Consider the following 17,067-nt stretch of genomic DNA (forward strand, 5'->3'; position numbering starts at 1 on the left):
TACATCAGGTTCTGTGGTAGATCTGGTCATACAAGGACCACTGTCTCATTAGCGATCACTAACAGAAGGATGGATGTGAGGAAATAATCTGATGGGGTATGAACAGTAGTCTAGTTATGTTGACAGTAGGTCTTGGGTTTTCTAAGGGTAGTCCCATTTTCAAATAGTTTGTCTCATTGTCTTTCCATACTACATTTGTGCTCATGAAACACTGTGTCCTGGACTTTGGTTTGGAGAACTTAGTCCCTGAAGCTGTATTGCAGAAGAGTGAAAGCACCACAACAGGAGGAGAGTTGTTTTCACTGAGAGGGGCTTTTGGGTGGGCAGAAGTGTTTTTGGTGGAGGGTCTTTCAGGACAGGAAATGCCTGAGAAGATCTTGAGGGCTGCCAGGAGCTCAGCAGGAGTTATGGGAAGAGGGGTTCTTCATAGGGGAACAGTATGGACAAAAGCACAAAGACATGAAGCGTGGTGATGTGTTTGGGGAACTTCAAGTAGCTCAGTGTCTTTAGAGCATCAAGAGCTGAGGTGAGTTGGGGGCAAGTCTGTGGTCCCAGCTACTCTGGAGGCAGAGACAGAAGGATCAGGTCCAAGGCCAGCTCTGGCAAAAGCACGAGACCCTGTCTGAAAAACTAAGAACAAAAAAGGCAAGGGGTATGGCTCAAGTGGTAGAGCCTCACTTGCAGTGTGAGATCCTAAGTTCAGACCCCAGTACAGAGAAAAAAAAGAGTGAGGTGAGGGAAGGAAGCAAGGCCAAAGGAGAGTCTCTTAGGCTACAAGGAAGCTAGACTTTGAAATAAAGGGAAAAATTGTAAAATTTAAGCTGGTATGTGTGACACACACAGGTAAAGAGAGTCAGAGAGAGACAGATTCAGAGAGAGATAGAGGCAGAAGGATACAGACAGAATTGGGAGGGGCAGTGGTTAGAGAGTGGCAGAGCCAATGTCTCTCTTACCATGCTGCCTGTGTTGTTTGACCGTCACTAAAGACAGCCAGCCCGTATTCTCAAGAAGAGAAATTTTAGGAATGAAGGTCAGTTTGGGCTGGAGGTAGATGATCCTCCCACCCTGAAGAGGTCAGAGAATCCATTTTGCTCTGGGACACCTCCTTGGAGGGATATCTTGACAGAGTAGCTTTCTAACCTCTGCTGTCCCCTTGTAGCCACCACTTGCCACCCAGGCAGCAGGCATTATCTTGAATCTTTGTTCCTACACAGTTAAGCCAACTGTTACTTCCAGGGCAGCTGAAACAGCTGCCTCAGCAAACAAGGACAGTAGCTTGGAGGAAGAGAGAAGAAAGTGTGCTGAGTTCCTCACCACTGTGAGTATCCTCCACAGTCTTCTGATCTCCGGTTTAAAGATTTCACCAGAACATCTTTTCGGAACCAGGAAATAGAGAAATATTAAGGAAGTATAGAAAAACACAATAAACCAAAAACATCAAACCCAGCTGAAAAGGTGCTTGGACTGTGCACAGGAGTGCTGGATGTGGGGCCCCGTTAGCTCTTCCTGGTCTGTCAGACTTGAGTCACTTTCCTGTCCAGGCCTCTGATTCTGCATTTTTTAAAACAAGAAGATTGGGCTAATTTATCTCAAAGGTCTTCCAGGTCTGATCTGTAATCTTTTAATTTTTATTTTAGGTAGTGGAATGAAAAAACCTGCCTTCATTCTTAGTACACAGTGGAAACAGGAGAGGGACAGGCAATCATAGGGACCGTGAAGGGGCCACAGATGATCCCTTTGTCACAGTTCAGCTGAGGGACATTTGGAAGTGTTCTACTATTACTATAGTTCCTTTCCTGAAACTTCCATTTTCTCATGACCAAGGTATTTTATGAGGAACCTCACATTGTGGGGTCAGAAGGCAAATTGCATTTGTTTCCTGTGAAGCATGCCTTAACTCGTGTTTGCTGTCTACCCCAATATAATTATGGGAATCGTACTGATAAGGCGAGGACGCTAAGGATGATAGGAGCTAGCATCTTATCATGCGTGTGCTTCTGTGTAGCAAATTATTTGAAGAGTTTTGTGTTTACTAAACTGTCCAGTCCTGTGTGGACAGATGGGGACATGGGCACAGAGAGAAGGCACTAGGAGTCTCAGGAAAGGCATCTGGACTTGGAATCAGATACCCACAGCCTTGAGCTATGGATCACCAAGTCTCCTTTCCCCAGCCAGCCTCCCAGGGTTCTTTCTCTCTCTCTCTCTTTTTTTTTTTTGTGGTACTGGGGTTTAAACCCAGGGCCTTGTGCTTGGTAGGCAGGTGTTGTATCACTTGAACCATACCCCAGCCCTTTTTTGCGTTGGCTATTTTCCAGGTAGAGTCTTGAGCTTTTCCCTGGGCTGGCCTTGGCCTTGGCCCACAATCCTACTATCTGTACCCCGTGAGTAGCTGGAATTACACTGTGCCACCACACCAGGCCCTCAGGGCTCTTGTCTCAATGAAACAATCTTGGTGACAAGTGCTTTGCAAATTGTAATGCCCCTTACTAATGTGGACAGGTCACAAGGAGGAGCCATGGAAGATGTGGCTCCTCTGGCCGGAGCTGGTGCAGAAATGGGACACAGAAGAGGCCAGGACAAGGTTGGAGGCAGAGACCCTCAGAGGCAGAGTAGGGCCTGTCTGCCCCAGGCTCTCTTCTTCTGGGGTGCGTGTGGTCCTTGGCTGGGCTCCTGGCAGCAAGTCTGGACCTGGTGTCATGAACCCTGTGAGTGGGGGATGCTTCCTGGTACAGGTGGTGTTTTGCTCAGAAGCTCAGCAGGGTGATTCTTTCTGGTTTTCTTCCACCAGATGGAATAAGCATGGGGTGGCTTCTCATTATCTATAAGATCAAGTCCAGCCACCTTGGCTGACATGAAAAGCTCCTCTGCCCTAGAACTCTGCTCAAATTTCTTGCTACTCCCCATGTAGCACCTTTATCTGTCCAGTAGCCGCTCTGATGGTGCTCCCTGCAGACAACCTCTATGACCACCTTGAAGTCTTGTTGGTGCTGCTCCCTTCTGAAGCACGGACTTGAGCCAGTCTTCTGCATGCTCAGAGGAAGCTCCACTTCCTTCCAGTCTTTTCCAGTAGCCATTTCCCCTTTGTTTTGGCTCTTAGAGCCCTTACCTCCACTAAACAGTGCCTGTTAGCCACCTGGGCATGGTTTTCAGGTAGACAGAGAACAGGACCAAGACTCTGACTCCTCTTTTTTTAAACACCCTCAAGATTTGTGTTTTAGGGTTTTCTCATAGTGGGCACTGAGCCACTGCTGGTCAGAAAAAAGAAAGGGTTATACTATTTTGGCCTTTTCACCTGCATTCCTTACGTTGGCGGTTGGTTAAATTTTTATCTCAGAGGTTGGCTAGATCCAGGAAAGCTCTGCAAATGACTAGAAAGGGCTCAGTATTCAGTGCCTACAACCCAAGTTTGTTCTTGGACCAAGCCCTTTTAATTGGCACCACCAGCTGAAGACTTCTTTGTTGGGAAGGTCAGTTGTGTGATTGGAAGCCCACCCTTTGACCGGATGAGAGAGCTGTACAAGCAGATCTTTTGGAGGTCAGCACTACTTGTGATAATGCCTGAGTGAATTTTAAAGAAGCCAACACATATTGAAAATGAATTTGTTAGTGGGTCTTTGTAGATGTGGTCATGATGGGCTGCATCATTTACGGAGTCAAGTGCAAAATGAAAATTCCAGCTTCTTGTTAAAAAGTTATTAAGGGCAAGATGGTGACGAGCACAGCGTTATACGAAGTACGGCAGAATTCTGAGTGTGGGAGGGGGATACTGTGACCACACAACTCGCACGCTTGTGAAGCTGGCTCTTCTGTGCTGCGACAGTGAGTGTGTGTTGGCTGTCGCTACTATTGTGCTGGTGTAGAAGTTGATGGTGTTAGTATTAATTTCTTTTTTAAATTAAATTTTTTAAACTGATACATGAAAACATAAATATTGTAGCCACTAATGAGGTAATGTGTATTTTAACACACATATACTTTGTGTGATGTGTCAAATAGGTATTTCCTCAAACATTTATCATTTATTTATGGTAGAAACCTTCAAAATCCTTTTTTCTAGCTCTTTAAAATGTAGAGTACATTATTGTCATCCGTAGTCACCCTACCGTGCAATGGCTCAGCAGAGCTTCTTGCTCCTATCTTACCGTAACTTAGTACCCATTGGCCAACCTTTTCCCATCCCTCCCGCCTCTGTCCTCTCCCAGCTGCTGGTAACCTCCATTCTACTCTCAACTTCTAGGACATCAGCTTTTCCAGATTCCGTAGATGAGTGAGACTACATGGAACTTATGCTGTGCCTGACTTATTTCACTTACCATAATGATCTCAGATTCCATCCATGTTGTCTTAAATGACGGGGTTTCCTTCTTTTTTATGGCTGAAGAGTATTCTACTTTGTAGACATACCACATTTTCTTTATCCACTCATCACCTGATGGACACTTACGCTGTTTCCATTGCTTGGTGATTGTGAATAGTGCTGCAGTGAACATGGGAGTGCAGATGTCTCTTCAACATACTGACTTCATTTCTTCTGGCTATATACCCAGTAGTGGGATTGCTGGGTCCTGTGGAAGTTCTATTTTTAATTTTTTGAGGAACCTCCATATAGTTTTCCATAGTAGTTATACTAACTTACATTCCCACAAACAGTGTGCAGGTTTCCCTTTCATTTTGTTTCTTCTTTTTACCCAGGACAGTTTCCAAGTTAAGTAATAATATTAAGTATCTACCATATGTCCAGCACTGTTCACAGCACCGATGGGAACGGTTTATAAAACTGATAGGAGGTTAAGGTCTTCCCTTGGGAAATGTTCACAGTATTACAGAAAGGACAAGAGATATCTGTATTCAGTTTCACATTCATCAGTATCAGATAAAGAAGGTGAGGCTTAGAGAGAGAAAGGTTAAATGATGTTCACAGGATCACACTCCAGGTCTAGACAACTCTCTACCTGGCCTTGCACATAAACTATGTCGAGAACAACTACTTGGTGTGGAGCCCTAGGGGACTATGGGAGGTCAGAGAAACTGTGGCCATTAATCCTGGATTAGACTCTGCCTATTTGTAAAGGAGGAAGGATTCTGGTGGGGAGTAGAGAGTGGAGAGGCAGGAAGGGGACACATGGCAGTGAGAGAGGGGAGTCTATGAGACCCACTGGGATCTTCCCAGGATTCCTTCTCCCTCCTCCCCTCTCCTTCCCTCACTCCTTTACTTCTAAACAAGGTACCTGTTCTCTAGGGTTATTTTTCTTGTCATTCTAGTTCAACATAGACCAAACATGGACCATAACTCACAGCAGGAAATGTACTTTCCACGGTGGCCCAAGAAATATACTTTCCAGTATCTGCATATTTAGCTATGTGTATAAGTGGATTCTTTTGCATGTATTTTACTTACCTTTGAAAACTGTTGTAATCTGATGCTATTATGTTTTATTATATGATTAAAATTCAGATAATGATACATTCACTTGAGGAGGCACAACCCCCAATAAGAAAAGCTGCTTTAACTCTACCCTTCCACAACTAGTAGATAGGAAGGACTCTTTTGTACTCAGAACCCATGTGGAAGGGAGGGCTGTGTCTTCTGCTGCTGTGCCAGCCTGTGGAATTCTTTTTTTCTCTCTCCTTCCGGCTGAAAGCTCATATTCCTGCCACCTCCACTGGGATCTTAGCTTCTCCCACTGCAGGATTAATTACATTTTATACATTTGCATCTTCTCTTCCCAACCAGAGAGATCACACATTCCTGGGAGGATAGGCAACAACACATAGACGGTAGTAAGAACACAGTGAACTCATTTTTCTAGCTTCTGACCCAACACTGGGTCTTTTCCAGACTAAATGCTCAACACATCTTTATAGACTGTTCGATCAATTGGTTGAGATGATGGAAGAACTTGGGGATTTACAGAGAGGTTGAAAGTAGCCTCAGCATTGTGGGTAGATAAAGTCTGTGGGTGGAGTGGCATTGGATTACCCTCCAGCAAGCTCTGGGAACCCTTATGGTTTGTGGTTCCTCACCCCATTTCCCCTGACTTAGTCTTATTATTCCAGTCTCAGATACTTCTGGGGCTCATACATGCACCCCATTGCCTCCCTGTGGAGGCAGTTGGGATGGGGAGACTGACAAGATCCATATACTTGACTTTGCCTGCCCCTGAGCCAGACAACAGAAATCCTTCAACACAACCCTCCCCACTAACCCCACCCACACAGTGGGTAACACTGGAAAACTTTACTTCAAGAGTTCCCTTAACCAGTTGAGTAACTTTGGGGATATGGCTCCTGGTGCCTCATTTCCCTCTGTTTGACATGTCTTGCCACGTGAGATGATCCCCCTAACATAACTATGGTGTTCAGTGATGCCCTTGCTGTAGGAACTTACAATTGTGTGGCAGCAGCTTCCCCAACTCATTCTTGAATAACTGTGTGAATTGCTTTTTTGATTAACCCAGATTTACTGAGGAAACTGAGGTTTAGTGTCCTAAGATTACTTGGCTAGTACGTGGAAGTTAGAATGCCAGCTTAGTTTTCTTTTTCTAGTCTGTGTTCTTACTATAAGCATCATTATTTAATGTAATTATACCAGCCGATTAAGTTAATGATTATTTTCCCCAGCCCAGGGGTATTCTTAAGGGAGTGAATTTCTGTTGATGTGAGGAGGTTTGACTTATGGTGGGTGTAGGGAGGCAGTGGTAGCAAAATGAAAGAGAAGAAAGCGTATGAGGGAAAGGCTAAGTTTAAGAATCATGGGAGGCTCATTGTTGAAGGATTCCAAGGTCATCTTGCTGCTGTTTCAGCTTCCTGGGTCTCCAGACAGCCATCAGATCCACCATCAGTGTTTTTTTTTTTTTTTTCCATCAGTGGTTTTAATCAACAAACCAATGAATGGATAATTACTTGGGGATTTAGAAACTGATGCAGAGGCTCCTTGTTGGAGGGTGCATGGTAGGAGGGTCATTTTCTTTGGCCACACAATCCCAGGCATCCAGCCCCCAGGAGGTGGACAATGTTCTTTGGAGAGTGTATGAGCATTTGGCAATTTCCAGCACTTTGGCAGGTTCATCCAGAAGGGGACAGGGTCTTATCCCCTTCTGACCCTTGGGATGGGATTGTCCTCTGATGACCCACCTTCTCCTGTGGGGGGATGCCAATCTCAAATGGCTTCACTTCCTTTGATCACTTTCCACCCCTGCCTTTAAGAAGTGCTTTTGCCTTTTCAGTTCTTATGCACGCTTCCAGCAATCCTATGTGGTGGGTGCAGGCACTGCACCTATTTTACAGATGAGAAAACTTAGATCTGCTCCAAGTTCTGAAGCCAGGTTTGGATCAAAACTTCTGGTGTCAGGGCCCATTTCTGATCTTCTTAGTTTCCTTCAGGTGCCTCAGGTCTTGAAGAAAGAACTAGGTAAGTGTGAAATGTGAGGACTCCTGAAGAATTTTATTATACCTAGGTCTTTCCTGAGGGACTCAATGTCTCAGGCTCTAGATTCTTTAAGAGCAGGCTGGTGTTGACTCTTGTTTTCTGGTCCTCAGTTGATTCCTCTGCCTTCAGAAAATTTTTCTTTTTAACAGGTGGCTATTATGGTTAGAATGTGAAGTGTCCCCAAAAGGCTCATGTGTTGAAGGCTTGGTCTCCAGCTGGTGGATCCAATCATTGAGAGGTAACTGGGTGATGAGGGCTTTGACCTAATCAATGGATCATCTATTTATGGATTCATTGTTGGGAGAGGGTAGAAACTTTCTGAGGTAAAGTCAGTAGGAGGCAGTAGGCCACCATGTGTATGTCTTTGGGGACTATAGCTTGTCCTTGTTCCTCTCTCCCCAGCTGCTATGAGGTAAGCACACCCTCTGGTCCATCACACCCTCTTCTCCATGATGTTCTGCCTTGCTTCAGGCCCAAAGTAATGTGACCAGCCAACCGTGGGCTGAAACCTGTGAAACTATGAGCCAAAATAAATCTTTCTTCCTTTCAAATTGTTTCTCTCAGGCATTTGTCACAGTGATGAAAAGCTAACTAGCACAGTGGTACACAGTGACCTGCCTCAATATCATTAAAATCTTTGACAGTAATACAGGATCAGTAAAAGCAAGCCAAATATTTCAGAAAGCCCCCTGTTCTGCGCCCCCTCTTTTGTGGTAGCTATTGTTAATACTTTCGTGTGTGTCTTTCAGACAGTTTTCAGTATGGCTATGATATATGTGTGTTATATTTAAAAGGTTTTTAAACAAGAGTAGGATCATTCTATCTCTATGATATTGTGACTTGCTTTTTCACCGAAGAACCTTTTGGACCTGCATTCACTCATTCTTTTTAATACATGTATAGTATTAATTTTTCATTTTATGAATGAACCAGTTTATTTAACCTATTGCCTACTGATGGACACATAGGTTGATTCTCGTTTCTTTCCTACTATAAACAGTGCTTCAGTGAGCATCCTTGTACAGTTGGATAAATTCATATAAATGAAACCTGTGGCACACAAGATTTGTGCATTTAGAATTTTGATCGATATTGCCACATTGCTTTCCAAAGAGGTTGTCCCCATCTACACCATCAATCTGAACATTGTTTTTTGCATGCGTTCAGTAAATGCTATAGAAATTGCTCCTGACAGTTTATTCAATTATTATTGTGATTCAACTCGCCACTCTACTCGGGGGTGATTCCATCACATTCTGGAGTGTGTGAATTCAGTCCCATCTTGGCCCTTACTGGTAGGGGAATGTGGGATTTGCTTTGACTTCTCTGAAGCATCATTTCCTTGTGGAGATAGCAATTCCTCTCTTGAAGAGTAGAGTCAGGGTCCTAATGAATATTTGTCAAACCTCCTGCCCAGTGCCTGGTTCAGAGTAGGCAATATATGTGATTACCACCTCCACCAGAACGCCACCCCTGCCATCTGGCCTCAGTGAGAGAGGACTCACAGGATCTCAAAGGGCAGCTGAGGCATGGGTTAGTAATAGATTGAGTTTGTAGTGGCAGAAGAAATTCCCTTAATTTCATAGACTCTAATTCTCTTCAGGGCAGAGGTTTTGTTTTCTGCTTCTCTGTATTCTTATAAGTGCAGGGCTCCATGTCTGGGACGTGGCAGGTGTAGTTGGATGCTGGGGTTGAGGGGAGTGAGGGTTTCGACTAGGAGGAGACCCTGTGGAGGCATAGGGTCACCTTTGAGGGTCTACATAGTTTAGAAAACATAGATTATGCTTCTGGCATTTTCTATTAAAAGAAATTCAGAAATAAGCCAAATGGGAGTTGGGAGAAGGGAGAAAACAGTCTAGGCACAGACATCCCCCTTTAGAAATTGCCTTTGGACTAGGCTTTGGGAGGGGGATCTGGATGCTATTTGGCAGGATGTGGGATAAATATACATGGACTGCAGTGGGATTTGTTCATCCCAGGTGGAACCTTGGCTTCTCTGGATTTGGTATTTTGAGCTCTCTCTCTCCCATTGGATCTGGTGCCTCTTGTACTTGGGGCACTGCCTACTCTCCTGGTCTTCTCTCTCTCTATTTTTGGAAACAAAGTGTCCTTTATCTCCCCAAGAGTCACCCTCTTCATCCTGACAGCCCATTCAGGGTCAAGAACTTGGAGAAGTGTGGTCTCTGAAGTCTAGAGATGCCCATTGAACCCCAGGGTTTAGATACAAGTGGAGAGAGGAGAGAGCAGGGCTGTGTCATGGAGTGTAGGAGTAAATTGGGGCTGAGGGCCAGGTGACCAGAGTTATAATCTGAGTTTGAGCACCAACTTCTTGCCATATGGTACTTTTTGTGCTTTTGACTTCCTGTCTGCTGGCTGCAGTACTGTCTGCTCTTGCCTCATCATGAAGGAGCTACAAGAACAGCTCAAACCTTGACACCAAAGCAAGAGAAATTGCAAGAAGCAAGTCCTTCTGCCGGTAATTCAAGATAGTGGTGTTGTCTGTCGTTAACTGTCTTCAAGATAGTCATGTCTCTCATTGGTCCTTCAGATTTGGGAAGATGTGCCAGAGTAAGAATATTCCACATAGAGGCTGGAGTCTCCTGCCTGCCTGCTCCTAATATATTCAGAGAGGGTTAGCTTGGAATTCCTTCTCTGCCCTTTCCTAGCTATATGATCTTGGCAGGTTATTTGACCTCTCTGGGCCAGTTTCCTCATATGTAAGATGGTGGTAACAATGCACCTCATTAGATTGTGAGAAGAATCAATATTATCTTTGGAGCTACCTGAAAACTTTATCACAAGGCAGATAGACTTTGGTCTATAATCAAGTAAGCTACAGTACGCCATCAACCATGCTATATGTATGTTATATACTGTGTTATATATACTCTGTGTTATATGCCGTGTACCCCGTACGCCATCAACCATGCTATATGCTATGGTGTATGCATGTATGTATATGTATGCTGCATGCTATAGACTAAGCTATATGCCATGAATGCTGTATTTTATAGACACTCTATAGACTAGTCTATATGCTATAGATTATGCTATTTGTCCCTTATGCTCTATGCTATGACTATCTCTATGCTATGCTATGCACTCCATTCTGTGGAAATTCCTCCATTTCCACTTGGGAAGCTTGCAGAAAAGAAGGGTCTCTTTGAATGGCAGTAGCATTTTTCTAAGCTATCTTCTATCTCTTCCAGACCATTGCACTCTGCTCAGTATCCTTTCATTGAGTACCCAATCCGATGCCTTTCTCTGGTTCAGCCTGAATCCTTCAGCAAGAAACATGGAAAGGAAAGGCAAAGAAGAGTCAAGGCCTACTGAGGAGCTTTTGAAGAAAAGGGTGGTAATCTCTGAGCTCTGGCTGCTGATGCAAGTCCTGTCTGGGCCTGGACCTCCCACGAGCCGGGGCCCAGCATTGAAAGATGAGCCTGGTCTCTAAGCCACAGGTTCATGTTGGTTCAACTTCGGGATGAAGATGAAGGCATGGATTCTACTCTTTGGCATCTGGGCTTCACCCAGGCTTTGGATATTTGACAGAAATGAAGTTGATTGTTCCCTATTGCAGTTTGACCAGGGTCCTTTTATTCCTATCTTGACTCCATTTGTAAAAAGATATAGGCCTATGTATATGTTACACACACATGCACACATATCCAGAGAATAACAAATTAACAAACTTATTAACCAGACCCTGTCTGTAAGTCTGTTGTGAGGGAGTGAAGACCCCTGTGGCTTGAATGTTGGTGTCAGCACTATCAAGTGTTGATTGAGCTTTGGTCTCAGCAGTAAAAAGCATGTGTGAAATTCAAATACAGAATTTCAAACCCTTGAGCACTTCCTGAGAGTCTCAATGGCTTTAATAAGGAATGGGCATCTCTTTGATGGCAAATGATTATTTTTCACAGTGTAAGCACAAATTGGATTATAATTAATGAATTTGATATATGTCCTTCCTTGCCATGGATGGGAGCTGGCATTTAGTTTCTATTTATTTAAATCTCTATAATTTTATATTCCCCTTTACAAGGGGGGATGCTTACTATGCAAATGAAAGATTGCACTTGTAAGTTCTTTGGTAGCTTAGTGGCTAGTTCAGGGCACATCATTTCTTTCTTCCTTTCTTTCCTCCTTGTGGTATGAATTTTGCAAATTTTGAAACATCATGGCTTTCTAGAGCTGCTTGAGCATTGCTTTACATGCTGTAGTGCCTATATATGGTGAAAAGAGGAACATGTGGCTTGACTAAGTCTAAGCGTGTTCTCTCAACACTGCTCTGTCTTCTTGCTCTGTCCTTTCCCAACATCTTTCTTCTTTCCTTATGGGGTGATCCATAGGTACTATGGTAGTTGAACTGATGACTAAATAGTATACGGGTGCATACACTAGGTCTTCTTGGTGCTGAAGAGCCTAGGACAGTCATCATATAATATGATTCCTGTCCCCACTCCCATTTCATGTGGCAAATGTTTCTTGAATGCTCACTATGACCAGATGTTATCCTTAACACTAGGAGTAGGAAGACCAATAAAGCCAGTTATTGAACCCAGCCTCATTTAACGTTTTTCTCCTTCACCCCATTCTTTGCCAATGTGGTCCATTCTCTCTCCTCCCCATCTCACATTGACTTTGATGTATCCTAAATGATTTAGCCATTTCCAGGGTGGGCACACATACTCCTATCCAGCCTTCTGTAGATAGGGCCAAAGCCAGACATCTGTGCCAGAGACATTAGATTTGCTTCTGGACAGATGTAAGGAGAAGATATGGGGCAGAGATGTTTTCCACAGTTACAGGGTCAACAGTGGCTATGCATGAGTACTGATGTCCAGCCTGGGTGGCAGGGAAGATTTGGGACCACCACGTTAACTCACTCTTAGATGTGCAGCCTCCATAGTTGTTTTTGGAGAAAGCATCATCTGGCTTAGAAAGAGCATGGACAGGTGGGTTCTCTCCATCCACATTAGATCTCAAAGGTCAGTGCCACTCAGGTGTTCAAACAGGCAGGAAGTGACTCTCTGAGAGGCTTGGCATTCCCCAGTATAACTGGCAAGTACAGGATTTCTCACTCAGTTCACTGTATGGAAGTTACAAGGGTCAACTCAGCCCATGGAAGGATTGGATTTTAGTGGGGTCCTGGTTACATGAGCTTGGCTTATGTGACTGGTGTCCTTAGGAGGAGGTCAGGGCCCTTCCTTACACAAGGGAGCCAGAAATCTCCGTATATGGGATCACATTGGGGCAGGAGGTAGAATTCTGAGGCACTCCTAGAATCTCAGCCTAACAGGTTCTTTTGATAGAAGCAGGGAAAGGAGGCAGTGAGGTGTAGTTGGATGGACCAGGAAACACAGCATCAATTGGACTCAAATAGGTTCCATTTCCCCATCTGAACAGTCCTGGGTTGCCCATTTTCTGCTCCCCAAAGCACCAACACTGAAGTTGTCTTACAGCCCCTTTTGGGAAGCCCCTGTAGCTCTCTGGGTTCCTTTGCTACAAATCCCCTTTGAGACTCCCCAACTCTGGAGAAATGGGCTGGGGAGGGTGGGTTTCTGTCCTCTGTAGCACCAGGCCACTCCAGGGCGCACAGAGAGGCTCGGTCAGTCCTCGTGCACTCCTTGAGCTGAGGGAATGCTCACTTCCCACTGCGTGAGGTGTGTGACAGGCCGGGAAAATGCAGACGGCGGGGGCGGCGCCGGCAGGCAGGGTGGGATGGCGGCGCAGCCGTCTGGCGGCTGTGACAGCGGGTACCTGCCTGCCACCCGCCCGGCGCTGACAGGCTGCCTGATAATTGGGGAGCGTGAGCGAAGCGCGGTGGCGATGCGCACGGGCTCCGGGGCCTCGCGGGCCGCGCCCCGCGCTCGCGCCTCCATCAGGGGCTGTGCACAGCCCGAGGCCTGTCACCCGCCGCGACGGAGGGGCCTGGCTGGTGCCTTCCATCTTTGATTTTTCATTAAGAATTTTTTATTTTCCTTCTCGAGAAAAGAAGGGCGCAAGAATACAGCCTATCATTGGGTTTTAAAAGGCTACTGCTTGTTGAAGGGGCCTGGAGGAGAAGCCATTAGCGTTTCTCCCAGGCCTCAGTCCTTCCCAGGAGCTTTCTGGCGACAGAAGCCGCTTGCTCCCCTGGATGAAGAGGTCAAGGGTGGCCACAGGGTGGCTGCCTAGCTGGATTTTAGACCTCTGAGGATGCTGCCCCAATCCCTGATGGTGTAGACACTAGAAGAGACTGGAGGGATGTACTTTGGTATGGCTTAGAGACACACACAGAGCTCACACACGTGTGATGACTTCCACACTCATTGTACGGCGTGATCCAGGGGAACTTGAGTTCTTCCAGTACAGCTTTCTCAGGAGCAATGGGTGCTGAGAGACACTCTAGTTAGAGGAAGGGTTGGGTGGCCCTCCAGTCTTAGTCGGGGGTTCAGAGTGATGGTAGGGATTCTGAGGATGCCTTTTTACTTCTTTCTTTCCCAGCTAATACCATTTCGACCCACAGATGTGACTGAAATCACATTCTTAGAGATTTACTCATTTCGATTCAAGCTTAGCTCACAATTATACAGCAGAGGCTCATGGGAGGACTTGTACATTAAGCTCTGTCAGTAATTTCTCCCTTAGCAAGAATAAGAGAGATAAAGATCTTGCACACCTGGGTCTGGCGTGTGTGAGTGTTGGGGGCAGTTTGAAGGAAAGAGAGTCTGGTGGGAGGGAAACATCTGGTCTGGGGCACATCAGCAGGGGTCATAAGAGCTGCAGTGGGAGTCTAAGGCCCTTCCAACTAATTTCCTCCATGTTAGAATTTAACCCTGATCAGGCTTGGACTTTTGAGTTTCCCCCCCCTTGCACCTGTGGGCAGGTGAGGGGTCCACGGCAGGCTGGCTGTGTCTCCACTGATGCAGCCTGTGACTCCCCAGCTGCCGTTTTCCTGGAGTGTGACAGAATGGGACCTGTGGGGAAAGCTGCCACGTCAGCACCCAGCCCTGGTTTGCACTCCAGCAGCTAATTAAAGCCAGGAAGGTAATTTATTGCTGAGGGAGAATGTGCGGGAGGTTTGGCTTAGCTGAAATGGCCCCCAAAGAGTTATGGAAAGCTAAAGTGGGTTTTCAGAAGCAAAAGTTAATTGCTCTTCACTTAGCATTTCAGTGTCATGTGGCTCTGAGTTACACACACACTGAGTGAGGCCTTTACCCAGATGTGGGGATGAAGGCTGAGGAGTGTTGCGCTGCCCCAGGGACTTCCAGGTGGCTGGAGGGCCCCTGACCATGGATTAAAAGTGCTGCTCCTCTTCCCACATTGGGCAAGGCTTGGCCTGTTCCCAGGTAACTCTGCCCCAGCTGGGGAGGCCCAGGAGGCATCGGTGTATGGAGAGTTTTGTGTGAAAGAAAGTGCTCTGGAAATTTGGACACCGTGCATAGAACTGGGGACAGTGTGGCAACTGGTTCTGCCCAGATGGCCCAGTGACTTGGGTGAGCTCCTGCTTCTGTCTGGGTCTCCTCTCCATTTAATGATGGTCACCTTCGGCATTCTCTGACACAGTGGTCCATCTCCCAGTTTGGGGTGTGACCCATTTGGCAGAGGGGAAGACTGGGGTATAAATATCCCAACAGTTTATATGGAGGGGTTGGGAGTGACTTGACTTTTAGTTGAACTCTGATATGGTTGCCACCTGGAAAGAGGAGCCCTGAAGTACTTCCTATATTCTTTGTAGGTAATGTGTTTATTACTCTTTGAGTAATAGCATTTGGAAAGACTTTTAAAAACCACTGAATCTGAGTCACTTTTGCCAGGAAGGTGAAAAATTCTTTCAGTTAGGAGAGGCCAAAGGGAAAGGATGCAAAATTGCCTTGCATCAGACCATCTGAATCTAAAGGCAGTAACTATCCTGCCTGGGGGCAGGACCAGTACTGGGTACTAAGTACTTAAAATGATGGCTTCTGTTTACATGTAAGGAGCTAGGCTGAGGGGCTCCCACCAGACTCTGGGTTCTTCTCTTGGGAGTAAGTGGAGGGTAAGGCCTCGTTTGAATGGGGGTAGGGAATGGAGATGGTGAAAGTGATGGAATAAATGAAGGCATTTAATCTTCCTCAACACACAGTGTAGTCAGTTGAAGTCATGTGTGAGAGATACCCAGATCTCACTGATCATCCTGCCATTACAATGTCGGACCAATAATTCCAGACAGAAAGTTCTCATGCCAAAGTATCTGTAGGTAATAGACGTCCAATGAGAATTTCTGAATATAAGAGTGAATAAAAGTTCTTTGAAAACTTTGCTCTCTCTCCTTACTGTGAACAGTGCAGTGGTCTAGATTACACATGCCGTGGACAAGGTTGAGTTCAGTGGTATCTCAAGAGTTATACTGAAAATAACTAAGCTTCCTGGAGACAAGACGTGACGACACTCAACTGCAAAGCTTTAGCTGTTCGCCTGTGTAATATTAAGTCTCAGGAATACATTGCAGGAGCGTTAATCTGAGAGCACTGGAAACGAGATTGAATTCCTCTTGCACAAGCCATCTACCCAGCAATACGTAGTGAATTCAAACATTGTTGAGCATTCTTTTTACCACTTCCCCCCCTCCTCCACTGCCTTTTACTCAAAAGTTTCTGAATGCAGGGTCAAATAGTCCCTAGTTTTCTTGAGAATGAGCCATAGCTCAGAGTGCAGTCAGAACTCCAGGGAAGGTCTGAACACCAGCTGAGGATGGCACTGAGGTTGTCCTCTAATTGGCAACCCCAAACTTCCTTAGGGAATTTGTTGTTTAGCTAAAGGCCAAATTAATATTCTGGTATAGGGCTGAATGAATGGAGATGGATGGCCTTGAATTTGGGAGCATGGGTCTTTAGACTGGAGACCACAGTTAGCAAAGTACCAAGTGCTGAGGAAGCACAAGTCACCTCTGTTCCCCTCCCTCCCCTGCTGAGGTATTATGAGTGTGAGCATTTCTGAAACACAGGTATCTTTTTGCCTGTCTGGATGGAAAGATTCTCTTTGGTGATCAGGTCCAATAGCTCTGTTTCTGGTTGAGTCCCTGTCTTTCCCCCTGCAAGGCAGCCTTACAGGCACATTGTTTACCAGGCACACTGCTTATAGGCTCATGGCAATGTGACGGGTCCTCACTGTCAGGAGTCATATGGAAGCCTTTGGAAGAGTTTGGTGTCTATGGTGATGAATGAGAGAGAAAAAGCCTTTATTTTCTTCTGGAAGCAAATCCTAATATTTTGTTGGGGTGGATGTGGAAGCCAGGAGTGTTATTTAGATGACCAGAACAGGAGAAAGGGAAGAGAATGGAGCTACTGACCATTGTGTACTTTTAAGTAGAGAGAGTACGGCAATGGGCAAGGAAAGTCCTAGAAATTAGCAAGGTCAACAGCCTTTTGGAAGTCAGAGATTTTCCTCTCCTGCACTATGCAATCTGGTTCAACCATCCTAAATGAAGTGTGCTCTTCTGCCCTTGAAGCCTTCTGGGGAGAGAGCTGTGGGTAAGCAACTCTACCACTTGAGCCACACCACTTGCCAGGGGAGAAAGTTCTAGAAGCACCTCTCCATAGACTATGTTGAGACCATAAAGATTTGAATGGTATAGTTAGAGAATGTATAGCCAGGAGGGAAGCTAACTCAGAGAGGTA

General features: G+C 45.6%; 1 long non-coding RNA gene across 1 annotated transcript in view; it reads left to right on the forward strand.

Annotated features, from left to right (window-relative positions):
- The window catches only part of LOC141416428 (uncharacterized), a 31,251-nt gene extending 19,093 nt beyond the window's left edge, over positions 1–12,158 (forward strand). Inside the window, exons 2-3 of the long non-coding RNA XR_012441154.1 lie at positions 7,579–7,667; positions 10,639–12,158. This is a non-coding gene — a long non-coding RNA (uncharacterized lncRNA). The remainder of the gene's footprint in view (positions 1–7,578; positions 7,668–10,638) is intronic.
- The last annotated feature ends 4,909 nt before the right edge of the window (positions 12,159–17,067 follow it).

Source organism: Castor canadensis, chromosome 14 (assembly GCF_047511655.1).
Source record: "Castor canadensis chromosome 14, mCasCan1.hap1v2, whole genome shotgun sequence".
NCBI lineage: Eukaryota > Metazoa > Chordata > Mammalia > Rodentia > Castoridae > Castor > Castor canadensis.